Source organism: Talpa europaea (assembly GCF_964194135.1).
Source record: "Talpa europaea genome assembly, chromosome: 10".
NCBI classification, from domain to species: Eukaryota; Metazoa; Chordata; class Mammalia; order Eulipotyphla; family Talpidae; genus Talpa; species Talpa europaea.
The window spans coordinates 38,958,274-38,972,325 of record NC_140077.1 but is presented as its reverse complement, the minus strand read 5'-3'; the positions used below and the strand labels follow the sequence as shown (position 1 = coordinate 38,972,325).

The window sequence follows — 14,052 nt, the reverse complement described above, 5'->3', positions numbered from 1 at the left end:
ACTCCTCCCTGTCCTGCATTCGAGGGCTTCTGAGAAGTCTGATTATATAAAGTCAATGTGGGTGGGAGGTGGTTGTAGGCAGGAGCAGGGTAGGGGGATGATGCTTGGTGTTCAGAGCTGCTTATCTTCCTGTCCCCTTCTCCACCCGAAGGGGTCTTCAAGCATGCCATTAGAAAACACTGACTCATTAAGCTCCCTCATATTGATTTATTTAACATATCTTAGCAAGTGCCTCTGCATGGCAGCCATGGTTTTCTGTACTGGGGATACATCCAACCTGCCAATAGTGAAGTTGTAAAGTTGGGCCTAGAAACCAGATTTGCTCATGAGCTGGTGCTTTTCTGGCATACTCCCTTGCCTCCCTGGGTACCCTGCCTACTGCAAGAACCCAAAGGTCTGAAATCCTTTCCCATAATTTGGTTTCTTCTCCCATTGCTTCCTGTCACCCTTCATGGTGATGGTGTCCCCTGTCTGGGAACTTGACTCAGTCATGTGGATTATACTAGCAAAATGCAACATGAACAAACTAAAATAAAAACATTAACCATCACATATATCTTGAAGTCTGGAATTTCCATGAGCAAGTAGAGCCGTTTTAAGACCTTTGAACAGCCTGAATATTTTTATTTTGGAGTTCTCACCACACAACATGTCTAACATATTATAATGATACCCCCAGTTTCACATGATATATGATATATAAATATACTAATTTTCAATGTGAAATTTTTGGAAGAATTCTAAAAATCATCTTTATAGTTTTGAGGTTTAAGAATTCATTTTCTTGTGATTTAGAGTTTATTATATTTAATGATAAAACTTGATTTATACTTGAGTGACCTGTAAATATAAACATAATATATTAATCTTAGTTTTACAATCTTATTTCACATTTTGGGGCCATTTTCTTTCTTATCTCCAAGATTTTGTTGACCTTTATGAAAGTGAAAGGAGGACTCTTGACACTATGCACACAGGAATGACAGGCACTGGAAACAACCTCCCCCCTACCTAAAACCCAGGGCAAAATTCTGACCCTCCCCTCGTAGTTCCTGCTCCCCTCAGGGCACTCAGTGGCTTGTTTGCAAACCTCCTTCAACTCCTCCCCCACTCAGGACTTGCCTGGATAGACAGTGTTGACTTTGAGGACTCGAGGAGAACTCCTGTCTCACCTGCTTCACTGTCTATCTGCTTGAACTGATGAAACAGATGCCCACAGACTGCATGGATGAAATAGCAGATTTTCTTACAGTTTTGGATACTGGATTCCCAAGATCAAGGTGCTGGTTGATTCTGTCCCTAATGGGAATTCTCTTGAAGAGGGCCATATTTTTCTTACACCCTTTAATGGTGTAGAGTGACAGAGAGAACTATTGTTTCTCTTCCTTACCCTGTAAGGACACGAATCTCGTCAGGAGAGTACCTTCCTTTTGACTTCCACTCACTCTGAGTACCTCCCAAAGACCCCCAAATCCAAATAGCATTCAAATGGGGTTTAGGGCTTCAAGACATGGACTTTGAGGGGGCACAAATGTTTGTACATGACATTTGGTGTGGTGAGAAAGCATAGGCCTCAAAGTCTGACTGTGGGTTTGAAATAACAGGTAGGAAAATAAGTGAGATGGATAAAGCATACCTATCATATGACCCAGAAATTCCAATCCTCCCTGTAGACAACAAAAAAAGGATAGTAATTTGAAGGGATATATGCTTTCCTAGGTTCATTGCAGCACTATTTACAATAGCCACATTATAAAAACAATCTTAGTGTCCAAGGACAGATGAGTGGATTAAGAAGATATGGTATGTATATATACATTGGAATACTTTCAGTTAAAAAAAAAGCTCAATTATTTTTCGAACAAAAAAATGGAAACCATCATTTAAAACAACATGGATAGAACAGGTGGGCATAATAATGCTCCTGTGAAATAAATCAGGAGGAAAAAGACAAATATCTCATGATTTCACTGATAGGTTGACTATAAAGAAACAAAACAAAAGATCAATCAAAACCAGTTCAATGACAAACACTAGACATCTGTGTATAGAATTAAGGTTGCCAGAGAGTAAGGGGAAGAGCAAAGTGTAGAGGTGGCCCAAATAGATTATGTTGTGGGTTAGATGGGGTGACGAGCATCTGTGGGGGTGTGAGCCTGTGCCCCTGGATCACACCCAGTATTGTAATCTGGTGTTTACAATAAAAACAAAAACAAAAAGGCCATACATCTGAGTCCTACCTAATGTTTTCAGCCAATATTACTTCAATAAAAACATTGGGCAAAGAATAAAGGGCCTAGCTACCAGTCGGTAGCTCTTTTCTTTATAATTGCCCTAATCATCTGCTGAGAATCTTTAATTGAATATGGAAGCAAATTTGGGAAGTACACTCAGATGTCTGTTTGGGAGATTGAGACAGTGGCAGAGAGCACAGGGACAAAAGCCACGAGCATGGCATAGGTGGGACATAGGAAACATCCCTGGCACTAAGGCTCCTATAAGAGGAGTTTGTTTCTATTTTTCTGGGTGGTCTCAGGCTTGCAGGAACTCCTTTGTTGTACCAGAGCAGAGGCTACGAAGGCTCGTTAGAGTTCATGCCTGGAGAGGGCATACAGCTCATGGTTGAAGAACCCCAAAGCTGGAAAAACAAAACTTTTTTTTCTTTTTGCCAGAAAAGTATTTGCAATTTAATCTTGAGGGGCCTCACTTTTGCCATTTATGGAATAGAACACAAACTGAAATTCTAACCTGTAGAAATGGAGGAATGTTAAGCCTGGGGTGGGAATAGGGTTGTTTTCTGGACTTTGCAAATTGTTGGCACATGGGGAAAGAACAAATGGCCAACATTTTTAGAGTAGTCAGAACAGGAAGTGCCACCCCTGGCTGTGAGGACGGATGGGCAGTGGTAGGACAGTAGTGTGTTCCCAGACATACCACAATTGGAGGGGATTGGCAGGTGGAAAATTAGAGGAAGCTGATAATCCCTCAAGCCCTTCCTCTTGAGTCATGGCTGACAACAGCAGATTAACCTTCCTGATTGATTCAAGTCAAGCCTGGTCCATGATGGGAAGCAAGTTCTTTCTTTCCTCTCTCTCTGCCTTGCTCCCTCCCTTCCTCAACTTGAATATCCTGTGTGTGTTAGGAACTATCTTAAGTGCTTGTATTACATCTGTCAGCAAAATGAACAAACATTGTTATGGACTTATAATGTACATTAAACCATCAACGCAATACATAAGTAAATTATGTGGTATATTAGAAGTCAATAGATGTAATGGGGGGAAAGGAAAACAGAGCAGGTGGTAAAATTAGTAGTTCTGGGTGGAAGTAGCAGAGCAGGCTGCATAATTGAACATGTGGTTAGGGGAGGCTTCCTTAGGAAGGTGAGTGACTTGGGGAAGTAAGGGGAAGGTCAAGAGACTGTCAAAATGAGTTTGCCATCTCCAAGCTCACAATATCTTATAGGAGTAGGAAGAAGTCAGCCAACTTGGAAATCCAGGCATATAATTTCTTCCTAACCAATCGAAATAACATGGTTTCTGGAGATAAAAAATGGTCATGCCTGCCTGTCTGCCCTTATCATCTGCATGGCTCCTGGTACCACAAGGCAGTGTTTGGTATCAAAAGGAGTGTGGACAGCAAGTCATAAAGCCAGGATTTTGTAGCCCACATTAGTTTGGTGGTTCTCAAATAGCTCAAAACATTTGTTGAATGAGTAATTGAATAACTGAAGGAAGGGCTAATTTATGAATGAGTAATTCAATGAGAAATGAATTCAAACCCATATCTCTATTCAGAATACATAATTTTCAATTTCACACCATACATTACTAGTTGAATCTTTAATTTCATTGATAGTTGTTTTAAGCTACTGTATTATAAATAGAGGCATTTGTATCCCTGAGTAAGTTCCTAAATGATACAATAAAAAATGATCCAAATTTCCTTAATAAGTATGTTTGGATATGATGGTGTAGTACCTGCTTGGATTTTCACAATACCTGTGATTAAGGTAGAGGGTACTTTCAGGACCAACCGGTGACTTCCTCGCACATTTAAAGTAAAATTAAACCCTGATTGATAAACTTGTTAATAGTTGTTTCTCAGTCATGGACAATAACCCCTCTTGGTCTTTACTTATAACATTGAGATGGAGGTAGGAGATTGCATATCTGCTTGGTGGATCTGCTGGTCTTCTGGTAACTGAACTTTGCATGTTATCAGAGAGTCCTGGGGAAACAGAGCAGACTATGTTCTCATCACTGGTCTGTTGTATCAGAAACGCCAAGTATGTTCCCAGAATCTGTATTTTTAAAGCCCTTTGCAGGTGATTTTTGTTGTAGATGGTGTAGTAATTTTGGAACCACTGCACCAAAGTCAACTTCAAGAACAGAAACTGGTGTCTTATTGACACCATTTTCATAATGGAAAGCAAAAAATCATTATTGGTAGAAACCAAAACAAGATGGATTCCTTCCCCTCCATCAAGGAGGCATTCTAGTCCTCTCTCCTGCTCTCCCCCTTACATATGTTTAATTTCCCCCCAAACGTGGGACTCTTCTATAAATATTACTGTATTATTTGCTTTATTTTCATAATACATTGTGCAGTTTCTCAATACTTTTCAAAGATACATGACTTTCCAGGTATGAAAGTGACCAAGTCTCTCCAACTTGCTAGAACTCCTTGCTGAACTCAGTGCTTCCACACAGAACAATGTTGGTGGACTGCTGTTGCCTAAATAGCTGAGCAGATACAGCTCTCAAACTACCCACTCTATGTCCTTGCTCCTCACCTTAGGACAGAGTAGGTCTTGTTGAAGCTTTCTTCATTCTCTAAGGGAAGTTTGGTGTTAAAGCTGATTGACTTTGTTGTCTTTATGGAAATGCTCTGGGCAATGGCAAGAATCCTCCAATACAGGGGTTCCATTCCATTTGAAATGAAGTTGTTTAACAAGTGAAGAAGAACAAATCAGCCAGTCTGAAGTGTGCAGCATCCACAGATGATGCCTCCCCGGGTCTATAAACCATGTAGGAGATAGAACTTTCTCTTCCTGGAGAATAATGCAATACTATAGGATAAGTTTGTGCTGAAAACCATGGAAGGCCAGGGAGCCCTTGAGCGCCCTTTGGAAAGGGCTTATCACCAAAGGCTGCACAGAAGAGTGTGAGTTTGGATTGAGTTCAAGAGAGTCTGAATCAGTGCAGCTAAAAGTATGCTTCTTGATGCCTCCACCATGTATAAGGAAAGCTTTTCCTCCTCTGTCCTACCATAGTAAGCCCAATTGGCTGGTATGTGGAACTCTTAGAAACCAGGTAGTTAAGTAGCCAAATAAAGTAATTGTTCTCTGGGCCATCCAAGAGGAGAAACAACAGCAACAAAAAGCTCGGCTCTTAGCCACGCCAAGCTCCGAGAGTCCCTTTCACAGACACATAAATATTTAATAATCATCTGTCTACAACCAATCTAGGGGAAAAAATCTTTAAATAGACTGCTCAAAAGGCCAAAACCTGAATTTTAATTGAAGTACTTTGAATTACTCCCATTAGTCAGTCGCTCTGACTTTTTCTTAGCGAGGGGTGGATTGTTTTTGAAAGGGGGATCAAAATTACTAGCAGCCCTTAAAAAAATTGAAAAAAAAAAAAAAACTACTGTTCCTACTAAATAATAAACTAGGCTTCTTTTTAAAAAGATGTGGCATTTTCCAAGCACAAAGCAAGAGGGCAAAGTAGGATGAGCCCTGCACATTAGAGATGCAATTTGAAAAGCGTTAAGGGCATTGGGATGGCTTGCTAAGCAGTTCCTTGCCAAATCATCTCTGTGATTTTCTCTGGTCCTGCTCAAGTTTGCAGGATGGAGGAGGCGTGTGTGTGTGTGTGTATGTGTGTGTATATTTATATATTTATTTTCCCTTTCTCTGCCCCCTGGGCCTATGGTCTCCTGCAGCTGATGTAACAGTTCTCTTGGAGGTACCCCTTGTATCTCATGCTAGCCAATTTCGACAGTCTAAAGTGCTCAAATTGAGCCATTTTGTTCTCTGTAAAATAAACCCCAGGCCATTATGCGTGGTTTTTCATTCACCCGCCTTCTTGTCTCCCTTCCCTTGGCCCCTCTCTGCACCCCCTCCCCTCCTTTCCCATTCTCTCCTTCTGCTCCCCCTCCCATGAATGGGAAGGGGCAGACATCCTTTAGGAAAGCACTGTTTTCAGTCCGGGCATGTCAACTCCACTCTGGTACAATTTGCTTTGAGATCTGTGTCATGGAGCAGGGCTGCAGGGTCACCCCCCACACCATAATTGATCTTGCTTATTCATCTGCTTCCCGTGTATCTCCCTCTCCCCATGCTGGCCTTTGTTTGGATAAACTGTTTGAAGATTTACTGTGGTGCCGAAAGCCTGCCCCTGTGTCTCCACCATCTCTTCCAGCATGAGACCTTGGCATGGCCCACAGGGAAGAAAGTTCTCCTGCCTCCCCCATCCCAAACATAGAGGACATCTCCCAGTGTCACAATTAAGGCCGTTTCCAGACTAATTTACTATGGAATCACTTTGCACGGCCCCTTGTGCACTGGTATGAGAAATGTTAATTGGTGTGCGAGCCGGAGATGCTCATCGGAAGGATTTATTGTTGTGAGCAAAGGAGGGGAAGGGGAGCTGCGTTTGTCTTTGTGATGGCTCTGAGTCCACACTCACTTGCTCCAGATTATTTTTAAAACCAATGGTAATGATGGATCTGAATCCAGTAATTTATTCGATTTTGGGTCATTAACCCTTGTTCTGCTTATGGCAGCAAATGACTTCATCGTCAGAGATGATGAGTGTTCCGAACTGTAGGGATACTTGGCCCTCGTCTGAAAATCAATTTTAAGCAAGTGGCAGGCATTCGAAATCCTCTCTGCTTATAGGTTTCTGCGGCATTGCCTCTAGGAGTTGAAGAAACAGGGAGGGCGGCAGGGGGAGAAAAATCCCTGGAGAACTTCTATTGCCAAAGAGTGTTTGTGTTGGGGTGGCTAATGTCCTGAAAAGGCTGCACAATAGACTCTGTCAAAATGGGTCTTTAAAAGGAGTGGGGAATGGCTCACACTTTGGAGATGGGGGAAAAGTAAAGAAAGGAGCAAGCCTCCATCTAGTGATCCTGCCTCTAGACTGAATGAAATAGCTTGAAATCATTGTTTTGATTCCCATTGACTGAAGGCTGGAGGGGCTTTACTGGTTAAGCTTTTAAAGCCGAAGCAGTTTAAACACTTTTTTTTCCCCCTTTTTGCGTGGTACACTCTTTCTCCAGTTGACCTTGAAACACATTAACTCATCTCTGGAAAGAAACAAAGCAAAACACTTTTTGCCTCCCCATCTGAGGCTGCCTTCTGTTTGCTAGAGTTGCTAGGTGGCACCATGTCCCTGACGGCGGGCACAGAGGACAGGTGTGTTCGAGTTCTGGCCTGCCTCCCCCCAGGCCCAGCAACCAAATGCCCCTGTGCCTCCTTGGGCAAGCTGCCCGGCAGTATTCAGGGCCAGGGGGCTCTTTCCTTCCGTTGAAGATCAAACCAGTGTTTGAGCAGTCCTGGGGGGCTCTCTGAGAACAGTCCTATCCCTAAGCTCTAGTGTGTGAGCCCCATCCTGTCCTTAAAAGTAGTCATAAGTAGTCATGTAAAATACCTTCCACTGCCGAATTTTCAAGGTCAGAGATCTGAGGGAAAAACATGGAGTTTTAAGAAACTTAGGTGGAAGAGATTTAGTCATCATTCAGTTAGTTCCCTCTTTTTGCAGAAGAGGAATCTATGGCCATACTTGTAAGTCATGCCTTGTCCAAGATCACACTACAGCAAGCACAAGTGCTTCTAGAACCCAGTTCTCCTCAACGGTGGTATACCTGGGGGCAGGGGCAGGTTGCCCTTGGTGTGGACAGTATGGGCTGCTTTGTCTGTAGGGAACATACTAGCAGTAACAGAGCCCTTGGCTCTGACTTGAATTACCACCGTGTGCTGACAGGTCAAACCCCTGTGACCAAATCTCCCCTGAAGCTCGGTTCACACTCCTGCTGCCCTTCTGGCTTCTTTGGTCCACTACAGCTCCTGCCTCCTAGTTTATGCTTCCCCCCACTAAATGCAGCTGTGTCCCCATCAAAGAAACCACAGTCAGACATAGAATAAATCCTATATTAGAAGTCCTCCCCACTTCTTTGAGGATTAAGTAAGGACAATAACCTCTTGGTGAGACTGCTTAAATGTAGGACTTGTGCAGAAAAAAAAAATGCGATGTTTTATTTTTTTTTATTTTATTTATTTTTTAAAGATTTATTTATACAAGCACTGGGCACAGTCAGAAGTGCGGGAGGGTGAGAGAATTCACCAGAACCAGAGCGGGGAGCAGAGCAGGCAGAAGGACCGAAGTACACTGCTGAGGGGAGCAGCAGGCGGCAGGAGAGGTCTGCGCGCCATGTGGGATCCTCCTCCAGTGGCCGGGGAGCAGCCAGGGATCGAACTGGTGCTGCAGAGGCCGCGGGCAGCTTCGCAACCCAGCGCTCAACTGCTGTGCCACCAGGGACGCCCTAAAAATGCGATGTTTTAAAATCCAAATGTGGGGGACCCAAGAGAGCAATGATGCGATTAGCTGGGACATGCCTGGCCTGCCTTACTCGGGTGTGAAAGTGGGGTGCAGCGGCCTGCTCTCACTGACAGTGCCAGGGGCTCCCAGCATGGCTCTGGGCAAGGTCTGCGGAGCTGGAGACCCTGTGAATTACTGTCCAAACCTGCAGAGAAGCTCTTGGTGGGCTGAGGTCCTGATCGACTCGTGTGCACGCAGCTCTGTGCGGTCATTCTGGCCAGACTGGCTGCTGTCGGGGCTTTTCTTCTCAGCAGGCGCCCCCTGGAATGGGTGGGTAAATATTCCAGTCTGACTTCAGCTGCCGAGTCATCAGTTCTGACAGACGGCTGCCTCTTTGCTGCAGCCCCCCTTTCTTCCCCCAGCCCCTCATTTCATCTTCCCCCTGTCAGAACTCACCCTTTGGCAGAAATCTTTTCCGAGAGCTAAATGTGAGTCTCAAAGAGATGCCGTCAAGGTATTTTTCATAATTTTCAAAAGTAATTTCCTTCCCTCCACCCCCCCCCCCACTGCCTTCTCTCTGTTATAATTATGTCTTAGCAGGTACCCAAATCAGCATGCAGCAGCGGAGTCCCTTCCCTTGAGGGGCCGTTTTCCCCACTTGACTGGCGTGAGGGAAGGTCCCTAGCAGAGGAGAGCTGGACACCCAGAGGTGTCCTCCCCTTTGGCTTCAGAGGCAAGATGGTGGAGACATTTTCCTATGAAAAAGGAAACTTAAAATGATTTCAAGTCACCTTCACGGCAGGCAGGGACCTTGAGAAATGGCCCTATGTGCCAGGCCCACCGTTGTATTTAGGATACTCTTAATCTAGCTCATAACATCTTTTTAAGAGCAGGTGACTTTCATTCCAGCACATTCTCTGCCGTTTCTTTATTCTCCCCCTCCTGTTCTTCTCATGTTTCCTCACTCAGGAAAGAGTTAAAGTAGCCATTCATCTTTTCTCTCTTAACCTTCATCTCTGCCTCTGCCCACTTTGGAACCCCTTCTGTGACTGTTCTCAGCAGGTGGCTCAACAGGAAGAGGAGCAGCTTGAGTCTCTGGCCCTCTGCAGAGAGCTGGGCCTGGCCAGCCCCAGCTGAACTGAGATCCTGGGGGTAAATTATTCTCCACTAGGAATCCTGAGACTTGACATTCAAAAATTCTATTCATTGAAAACAGACACTAGCCCCGAAAACCTGGTTTAGTAGATAAAATCTGTAACCACAAGAGGATAAATCTAGTTTGGCTTGTTTGTATTGGTCTAATTTAATATGATCTCCCTTGGAGTTTCTAGCGTCTAGATTTTCTAGATCATTAAATCCATTACTTTTGAGTGTTAGCTTTTTTTTTTTTTTTTTTTTTCCTGGGAGGATGGGATAGGGAGTGGATATATTTTTTTATTGGCACCCACACTAGCCAGAAAGGCCTTCTCAAACTGCTTTGGGTCTGAAGTGACTAATTTCTGAGCCTAACAGCTCTGAAGGAGGATTTTTACCCATTTAATGTCTAAGATCCCAGCAATCAAGACAGAGTAGGGGTCTGCTTGCTGGAGCCACTGCCATAGTAGGATGCACAGATCAGGTGGGGGGTACTTCCACCCTCCTGAAAATGCTCAATGTCAGCATGAAATGTGGGGGAATTGGCCATCTCTTCCCCTCACCTCTGGGATGATCTAACAAACCTGGGGGTGATAGCTGTGAGCTAGTGTGTGACCTGGAGTGAATGTCCACCTCTCAGCTCCTTAGTCCCTTCATGGGACTCATGGAACAGGTCACACAGCTGCCTCAGGGTCAGTGGGCTGAGGCAGGTGACAGCTGCGTGCAGGTTCATAAAGTGTTCTTGAAAGCAGCCCTCACTGTTTCATTAAGGTTCGCTCGTCCCGTCTCAGCTTTCACATCTGAAAGCAAGGGATTCTGTGGGATTAAGTGAGATTTTATTACCATCTACCTTCTCCATATTTACTTTAGCTATGTAGAAGGTGAGGAGGGTTCGGGGTTGCTGTAGCCCATCGTCTTGATCAGGTTCCCCTTTTCCTTGAGGGACTGGGGCCTTGCCAACCACAGGCCCTGCCCTGCTTGCTGCTCTGTGCTCTGTTGGGAGAAGTGACTCCCAACAGCCATAGGACAGGATGTACCCAGAGGCTGCTGTGTGAGCTACACTCCCTCAAGGGCAGGGGCACCAAAGCCACCATGCCCACCCCCAAGGCAAAGAGCCGGGGGAAGGCTGCAGGTTCTATTTGACTGGAAATTTGAACCCATAGCTCTCTGTGTATGTGTCTCCCTTGAAGTCTCTTAAAGGTTATAACATGATCCTTTCTTTAATTTCTTGATATTATCCCCTAAAAAGTTCCTATGGGTTTTTGTAACCCCACCAAACAAAATGAAAGCATGTGAACAAACAAGCTGGGAGTGAGTTCTGCAACTTGTCAGTTTGTGCAGTGAGGCGGCTCTTATGTGCGTGTGCACGTGTGAGCAAGTGACATACACCAGTGACCTTCCTTGGACAGAAGACGATACTGTGCAGTGTCTTTTCCTGCATAATTGGACTGTCTTTTCATACAAGCCAAGATGCTTGTTTCTGAATACAAGCCTGTGAACTCTCAACAGGTCAGGAGTGATAGTAAAACCTGTTGTCTGGCTTTGTATTTGGAATAATGGAGTCGCTAATCTACTTGATCTGGCCAAGCCAGATAAAGAAGAAAGTGAGGGATACCCGTGTTGCCAAGATGGAAGGTACTTATAAAAGCAGTTTCTTTTGGGGAGGGGGAACAGGGGGAGATACACATAAAAAAAAAAAAAAACAGCAAAGACTGTTGGAAACCTTTTAATTAGTACTAATTACCTCAGCAGAAAATGTTGGAAGCTTGAAAGGATTTGTGTCAGCAAGTGAAAGATCAAAGATTGCTAGGCACGCATTTTAATCTGTTGGCTATAAAAAGGAACGAGGGGGGTGGTAATGGGACCCAGGAGAATGGCTGCCCAGGTGGCTCTGCCCTAATCCCTTCTTTACTGCTGCAGCCCGAGGCCTAGTCCCAATTACATAATAAGATGATTTAATTTAATTTTTTTTTTCTTTGACTTTAGCTGGGGTATAGAGGAGAGAGCAGAGGAAGAGTGGTTTTCCTCCTCTTTTGTAACAATGAGGTAGGCTGGGGATAGTAGGCTCCGGAGCTGTACTTTCCTTTCTATTGATTTTCCCAATCTTTGGCCCATCCAGCAAAAATGACATTTCAATCTCAATTTTAACTTGAAAAAAAATAAGTGGGCCTGCCTGGTGGCTAACGGGGTTAAGACGCAACCTATGAAGTGACTGCAGCCACTGTAGCATGAGTTTGATCCCTGGCCAGGGAGCTACCCACATGGCACAGCAACCTCTCCTGCCTCGCCATCTGCTCCCCTCAGTAGTGTATTTCCATCGATCTGCCTGTTCCGTTCCCCACTCTGTCTCTGGTGAGTCCTCTCACCCCCACACCTCTGGCCTGCACCCCAGTTCTTGCATGCATAAATAAATCTTAAAAAAAAAAAAGCCCCATAGGGCAGAGTTTTTTATGGATGAAGGACTCTCTGTATGTACCAAGGAGGTGAGGCCTTTGGTGCAGTTGGGTTGTGGTTAGGACTTAACTTGGGGCAGTGGGTGAACCATGTTATTGGAAAACTACCTGCTGGATTCCTCATCATTGGCAGTTCCTTAAAAGTCCACTAGGGCAGGGAGAGAGAGAGGGAAGGAGGAGAGAAAGGGGTGTTGACAAACCGCACCACCCACCATAGAAGGCGTCTGTTTTTGCTCTTCGTTTCTGTCACCACCCTCTTCCATTCTGCTGTAAGAGAGGATTTGGCTGGTGCATGTATCTGTGGGCGCCTGGCCCTCTCTTCTGGGCTGGCACCATTCCTGTGTTCACCAATCAGATTGCTTCCCACAGAAAGCAGCTGCCCCTGCACCTCTTTCCTCAAGGCACTGAACCTGCTTCACCCTCAATCAATGACTGATGGGAGGAGGTAGACAAACATCCCAGCTCCCTCACCTTTCCCCTGGGAGGTCACTGAGAAGTGTGCCACATCCTTTCCCATTCTGCCTCCAAGATGGCCTGCTCACTCTTTGTATAAATCAAGTTTTGCTGGATCACATATGCACTTAGTCATTTCTGTATTATCTGTGTGGCTTTCACAGAGTAGAGTCGTTGTGACATTTTTCATTTTTGCACAATGTATGCATTTTCATTTTGGTTATATTCCCCATACAATTCCCACCCCCCTTATTTTGACCCTAATCCCTCCTCTCCAGCACCCCTACCCCATAGTGTGTCTCTGGTTTATAGGTGCTTGTTGATTTTGATTTTTTCTTTATTATAGTATTCTTTTTCCTGGTCCCTTATTTAGGTTTTATAAATTCCTGCTATGAGTGAGACCATCCGGGATTTTTCTTTTTACTCAGCGAAATGTCTGGCTCTTTACATGAAAACTTTGCTGATCCTGGCCTGGAAGAGTTAAGCCCTTTTCCTCAGCAGGAGTTGACCTCATGATGCATCCTTTATCCTCTGCCTTTCTCATCTCACTTTCCGGAGCTTTGCGTGATAACCTTCCAAGTAGAGGACTTACTCTCACATCCTCAGCTCAGCGTCTGTTCCTGGGGACTGCACCTGCAGAAAGAACAGAGCCCCTGCACACAATGCTAGTTTATTCCTGACCCTTCTGGGGGTCAGTGCGTACACCTTCAGAAATGTGGTGAACCAGAGCAGCAGCTCAGCTTGGGGAGGGTGAAGATAACCGTGTTGGCAGGCTGGCTGAAAATCCTGAGCTCAGTTCTTTGGGCTCTTCATTCATCAACTGAGTCTGGTTCCTAAATTTTGTTTTTATTTTATTATTTTTTTCTTACATCATTGTAGTCCCCATAGTTTTCCTGCTACTGTCTCACCTGTGAACTATCACTCTATTCCCTTGTGTTCATCCCACCCCAGTTTTGGCCCCAAGGAAGGTAGCTGCACGGTTCTAGGTGGCTGGCTCTGGATCTAGGTGTGTTGCTCAGCACTGTAAGGTATGGCTCTTTCAAGAGTTCTCTTTAGGAGAGACCTGACATGAGCAGTTGACCTAGCAAGCCGACCACTGTAGACAGTGCCCCAGTGTCCATATCTTTGCAAATAGTCTAGCAGAAGAGCAGTAACCCCTGTCTGGTGTTTGGTGTGTGTCTCTTCAGAGTTGTACTGGCACCCAACATTTGATGTGCTGCCTGGACTTATGTATAAAGTATTTTTTTTTCCCTGAGTTCTCCTTTATCTCCTTATCTCAGTTAATTCTGATATTCATTTATCATGAGGATAGAAAGGGTCTTCGTTGGCAGAGCAGAGAAATAAATGCCTCAGCACCTTGCCATTTGTATTAGTTATCTATAACTGCATAACAAATCACCCCAAAACTTAGCAGCTTAAAACAACAAACAATGTTTATTACACTCAAGTGACTGTGGGTCAGGAATCTG

At 44.6% G+C, this 14,052-nt stretch overlaps 1 protein-coding gene across 2 annotated transcripts in view; it reads left to right on the top strand.

Moving 5' to 3' along the window:
• LRMDA (leucine rich melanocyte differentiation associated) overlaps positions 1-14,052 on the top strand; it is a gene marked incomplete at both ends in the record, with an annotated part of 965,431 nt that overhangs the window by 511,949 nt on the left and 439,430 nt on the right. The gene's annotated exons all lie outside the window — the stretch shown is intronic.